This window comes from Dermacentor albipictus, chromosome 1, assembly GCF_038994185.2.
Source record: "Dermacentor albipictus isolate Rhodes 1998 colony chromosome 1, USDA_Dalb.pri_finalv2, whole genome shotgun sequence".
Classification (NCBI taxonomy): domain Eukaryota; kingdom Metazoa; phylum Arthropoda; class Arachnida; order Ixodida; family Ixodidae; genus Dermacentor; species Dermacentor albipictus.
Genome location: NC_091821.1, coordinates 520475049 through 520481048, shown reverse-complemented (window position 1 = coordinate 520481048; position 6000 = coordinate 520475049).

The window sequence follows — 6000 nt, the reverse complement described above, 5'->3', positions numbered from 1 at the left end:
TGAAAGTGTTAGTTGGTGGATGGAGTGGTCTGATATTAGAGGCATGATAAGCTCTAGTTGAAGTCGGGCAAACAGGCGTTAAAAGAGAGGGATCTGATAGGTGACAAAGAGAGTTCTTGTAAGAATAGAAAATCTTCGGAGATTATATGTGCTGCCGTCTAGAAAGAAACTGGAGGTTTAATTTCGCAAGAGCAACTGACGGTGAAAAGTCTCAGTCGAAGTGACGGCAACCATAACGAATAGCCTTCCTCTGAACCAATTCAATACAATTAATTTCACATTGTTTATACGGGTTCCATACAGAGGAAGCATATTCTAAAATTGGGCGAATCAGTGTTTTGTATGCTACAAATTTAGTGTCCCTCGGAGCAGCAGACAAAGTTCGGCGGATGTAACCAAGCTTTTTTTAACGCTTTACTACAAGTGTAATTATATGTTTGGACCAAGACAAGCTGGGTGTAAAAATGACGCCTAGATATTTGTATTGAAAAACTAGTGTTAGTGGTGCACCGTTGAATACATAATCAAAACATATGGGCATGCTTCTGTTAGTAAAATACATTATAACAGTTTTGTCAAAATTGATACTCATTTTCCAGCTAGCACACCAGTCACAAAATGAAACAAAGGCATCTTAAGGCGCTAATGATCAGCGAGTGAGTCAGCTGGGCTGTACATAACGCAATCATCTGCATAGAGGCGTATTTTTGAAGTAACATGGTCTGGAAGGTCGTTAATAAACAATAAGAATAGTAGAGGGCCAAGTACAGATCCCTGTGGGACCCCTGACGTGACGTCGACTACATATGAATCTGCAAAATCATAGCATACGAATTGGGAACGCAAAGAAAGAAAACTGGAAATCCAAGACATTAACTGAGGGTAATTTTGAATATTATGGAGTCTCAAAAGAAATTTAGATTGTACTACAGTGTCGAAAGCTTTGCTATAAAGTCAATGGTGTCAATCTGATTACCTAAGTCGTCGTAATGGGAAAGGTCATGAGTGAACTCCGCAAGTTGGGTTACAGTACTAAAACCACGCCTGAAGCCATGCTGAAATCTGTTCAATGGGTATTATTTTCAAGGAACATTATTATATGCTTATAGATTATGTGTTCGAGTATTTTGCATGAGGTTGGGGTTAAAGAAATAGGCCTATAGTTAGATGAGAGCTGTGTGCCATCAGATTTATATAAAGGTAGTACTTGAGCTCTTCTCCAGGAAGAAGGCACAACGCCGCTATTAAGGGACTTCTGACATATAATGAACAGATATTTATATGTCCATAGCGAGAATCGTACTAAAAAGGAATACGGGATTCCATCAGGGCCGGCTGGCTTTTTAGTATCTAAGTTTAGTACGAGATTCAAAACATCTAGGGTAATGTTGATAACATCAATTACATAAGAATAGTTAGTTGTAAGTGTTGAAAGACTGGAATCATCCGAGGCGAACACTGACTGAAAATATGCATTAAACACTTCTGAAATCTCTAATGGATCGTTAACAACACTGTTGTTGATTTTAAAAGATGTGGAAGAAGAAGAGCCAGGAGATGTGAAAGACAAGAATTTGCGGGGGTTAGATTTGAACAGTTTCGGCAACTGAAGATTATAGAAGAAATTTTTGGCCGAGGATTTCTTTTTTCTGCAGTTCATATTTTACCTGAGTGTACAAAACGCATGCCTGAGGATGTTTGAGCATTTAGTGCGAAGTGTGCCTGCACGTCGCGATAAGTGCAGCAGTTCTCGGTTCATCCAGGGAAGGTTATTGTTTCTTTTTCTTAGTTTTCAAAGGAACAAATAGATTTATACATGATTTTACAATGCTTTCAGAACATGCCGCGAGCGCATCTACGCCACTAGATAGTCCAAGATGGTCCAAGTGCCATTGAGGAAAGCGAAATGGGAAATTGATTTAGGGGCGCGTTAAGGTAGATATAGGTCCAGATTTTTGTAATAGGGCTGCCTCACGATCGACTTTTGCCGCATTATTAGTATGCAGTGCTACCAATGCTACCATAGCATTGCAGTGTTACCACAAGTCGGTGACAAGCTTCACACTATTTTAAATGTAAAAATTGTCTCTAGTTGCAAATCAGATTAAAGGGTCCGGTTAGGCAGACACTGCTGCTCCATGTAAATAGCACCCCCCAGGCGCATACCTTCACTGGACGCTGAAGTAACTAGAGCCTGGTCTGGCCGCCAGCATGAAACAAGAGAGGCGATGAAGCCTATGAAGCATTGGGGAGAGGGGGAGTCAAGTGAGGCACTAGATCACCCGGAGCAAGAGTCTAATGAAAACATGTATTTTATATTAATCTTGCTTTATTAAGCTATTGTCTCGCCATAATTTCGCTAAGAGGACATCTTAACCAAGCCTCTACACAGACAGGCAGAAGAATGACACAAATGTCTGGCAATGCCGTTAGAAATGTCAACATACGAGCACGGAAAGCGCAGTTGCCGGTGATGTGAGGACTGAGGACTTAACAAATACCACAACGCGGAATCGAAAGCGTATGCGTCAGCTCCCGCCTTTTAAAAAGATTCATGCTTTTATTGAAGACGCCAATACCATGCTGTGCGCCGACCAGCTTCAAAGCCGCAAATTGCACTGTCTTGCAGGGTGCCTATTCCCCCATCTGTCCCCTAGTTGCGCTTCTGCTGTGACGGGTGTTGCGGCGCTCGCCACCAAGGTGCCCTGTCAGGAGCATATACTAGATTGACAAGTAACCTTATTTCCGCATTTCTTGTCAGCAATTTGGGCACACTTAGCTAAAGCTTTCATGTTTAGTGCACTAGTGAGTAGTTACTCTAAGCACCTTTATGACAAATCGACTGTCTTTGCTATGCGCTTAGCTGAAAACCTTCTATGTTTTTAAAGCTGATTCTGAACAGTATCCACAATTGCCGACGAAGTCACTTCCTTTGGCCTCCTCGGATGTTCTTATCTTCCAAGCTGAATTAGCCTTTATCGAGCTAAGCCATAATTGTTTGACCAGATGATGAAAATAGGTAATGAACTCGGAGAAAGCATAGGGTAAATTAAATGTGCATTTTTGGAATTTATAAATAGTATGGATAAGGGAAATGAAAGTGGACGAAAAGATAGTTTGCTGTAGGTAGGAACTGAATCCACACCACCTTCATTAGGCATGTGGTAGCTTACCAATTCAGCTACTGTGGCACTCACCCTCCCATTCCCTTGGCATAAGCCACTACCACTCACAGCCACAGCAGCAGACGTCTTAACTGCAGGCATCATGAAATACATCAGCAGGCAACTGTTCGAGGGCTCTGACTTCGGCTTCCCCCTGAGGCCCTAAGATAGGGTAGGATGGTTTATTGGCCATTTGCCCAATTGGGGCAAGTGGCCTGTTGATGCGATTTCATCAAATGAACAGGCATTTGAAATCCAGCTTCACTGAATTTGTCGTACATGCTGTTACCAATCCTGTTCTTTGAAAGGTGATGCGTTCCTCACTAGGACACACCATCGGCCATAAAAAGAACAGATATCACTAGACTTGACTTGACTCGAGTACTGAGAGACAAGGATGTACAAAGAACCATGCCAAGCACTTTGTGTGTTGTGCTGTGGGGGTTATCAGCGCAATACCTCTCTGCTGTGGCAAGTCCTATGCAGGTCAGAGGGACTAGTGTCTAAAGGGACACTAAAGACAGTTATTAAGTCAAGCTAAAGTAATAGATTAGTGCTCGAGAACGCCGAAGGCATCACTGTTATTGCGAACAGAGCTTCAGTAATTGATGAACGGAAGTAATTGCAGTACATAATTACAGGCTGCCCCAGCACAATAAAGTACCAGCCCGATGATGAAGGCACTCCTCATTAAAGTTCTGTCGCTAGGACTTATCTACCAGTAATAAAAAGATTGCTGCATTGCATTATAAGATGAAAAAAGTGCTATTCGTCTAGTTCTATTTGATTTTTAGAAAAAAGAACCCATTGAGGTTACCCTTGAAAACATCGCCCACGCTTACACGTTTTAGTAGTTTCGTTATCACATAGTGCTGAGTTGAATTTTCTGGCTCGCGAAACTCACACAAACTGCAAGTTACAGATAATTCGATGTTTATGTGATGTTGCGGGATTCCCGAACAGTCCGTGCTACTTGATCAAGAGCAGTTGCAGCGGCGAGTCAAACATTCTGTCTTGGCTTGGTTGCTACATGGCCGGGCTTACGCATTTTGCACAGAAAACTGTAGCACCGTCTGCAGGGTACTGTTTTACTCACCAATGGAAGTGAAGGGCAGTGATGGCACAACGTCGCCACTCTGTCCTCAGGAGCAGGTGAATTGAATTGCTCTCTAGGTATGCGAACCCTTCAGATGCAATCTTCTCGTAAACTATCTCTTCTTGGCATGAAACAAGCACTGAGGTTTATGGAATGCTACTTTAATAGGCCACATCTACTTAGTATTTGCCTTTAGTGTCCCATTAAATGGCCATAATAGGAAGCACTCAAACAATTCAAATAAATTTCATGGTGTGCATCTTGGCACGCTTTGCAAGGCCTACTAATGTGAACTGTGCTTTTTGCGTGTTATGATCTTGGGCAGTCCATGAGTTCATGGAGGCATATGTTATTAAAACGACCCTGCATGTGTTAATTAATATAATTATTTTAATTGCATGCGACCTTAGAAGCAGGCTAGTAGCCAATAAACTGTTGTATGCTACCCCAAGGCATTTAGGCGGTCAAAGTTAGGGCCGTCGACCATTTGCCTGCTCCTAAGCCCGATTAATGGCCAATCAGTTCTGTGGAAGCCCGCAAAATCAAGGAGGGTTCACGAAAAAAAAATTCTCATCAACCTGACTTTAGCACAATGTCCTGGGCTCCATCCCAGGACCTGTAGAAAATTTTTTTCAGCTATGAAGCTTTTTTTTCTCGAAAAAATCCCTTATGGGTTTTTAAAAAACTGCTTTGGGCTGAGAAACCTATGAAGCCATCATTGTTTTAGCATACATCACATGACATAGCCATAGGTACGTACGATTGTATAACACATAATCACTGATAACTTGACAATCCATGCTTCTCTTTCATATGCTCGTCCAGTACACATGTAGAACGCAACAGTCTGCATGTTGTAAGCTGACTTCAAATGGCCAGAGTAGAAATCATGCCGTCAGTGTCACACAATCATAGTCACTGACGTCTTTTTACTTTTATTACACACATAGTTCATTTTACACAAACATGTTGGTCCGCCTAGCAACACTTCACGTTAATCATAACAATGTTGGGTTACCAGCAAAATGTTACCATAACATTGGTTCCCATAATGCATGGGAGTCGCTCCATTTTGATTTCCTACTTGTCTAAATGTTTAACCCTTCTGCTGGAATGCAAATTAACAAGTCCTCATGGTTAAATACATGAATGCAATAGTGACTTGCAGGCTAAGGCAATCTTTTCTGACTTGCGACAGAAGAACTGTGAGCAGAGGTGTATGTACAAAGAAGTTGTGGGAAGGCTAGGTTCGGTCGTCCTGGTCACCAATTTATGGGAGGCAGCATGAAGAGGTAGCCACGGCTTATTCAAGCCAGCCAGCTATGGTGTCACGCGATCTTGGGAGCAGCTGTTCAGGTTGCGTGTACTAGCATGTTCTATTCTTGCTCTGCCTGTGCATGAGCCTATCTTCTTTGCCTGTGTTGGAGGCGATAGTCGCGTGGCTACAGAGCCCATCTCCTAGTGCAAAGTGCAATTGAAATAAAGTCCAGTGGTAAAGCCCAGGTAAAGTGCGCAGATGGTGTCGTCATTGCTAGTGTCGGGTTCACGCAATCTGAGAGAGACATACCAGGCAGCACCGGCAGCATAGGCTGTGTGTGAGGCACAGCCACAATGATACCAGAGTGAAAAATCGCAACCTGCCACAGGCACTCGTAGATGCCCAGGCCTGTAGAGGTCGGTGGTCCAAAAGTAGACCGTTTGACAGCTTGGGACTTGCGTGTAGATAGCGCAGGTGTTGGT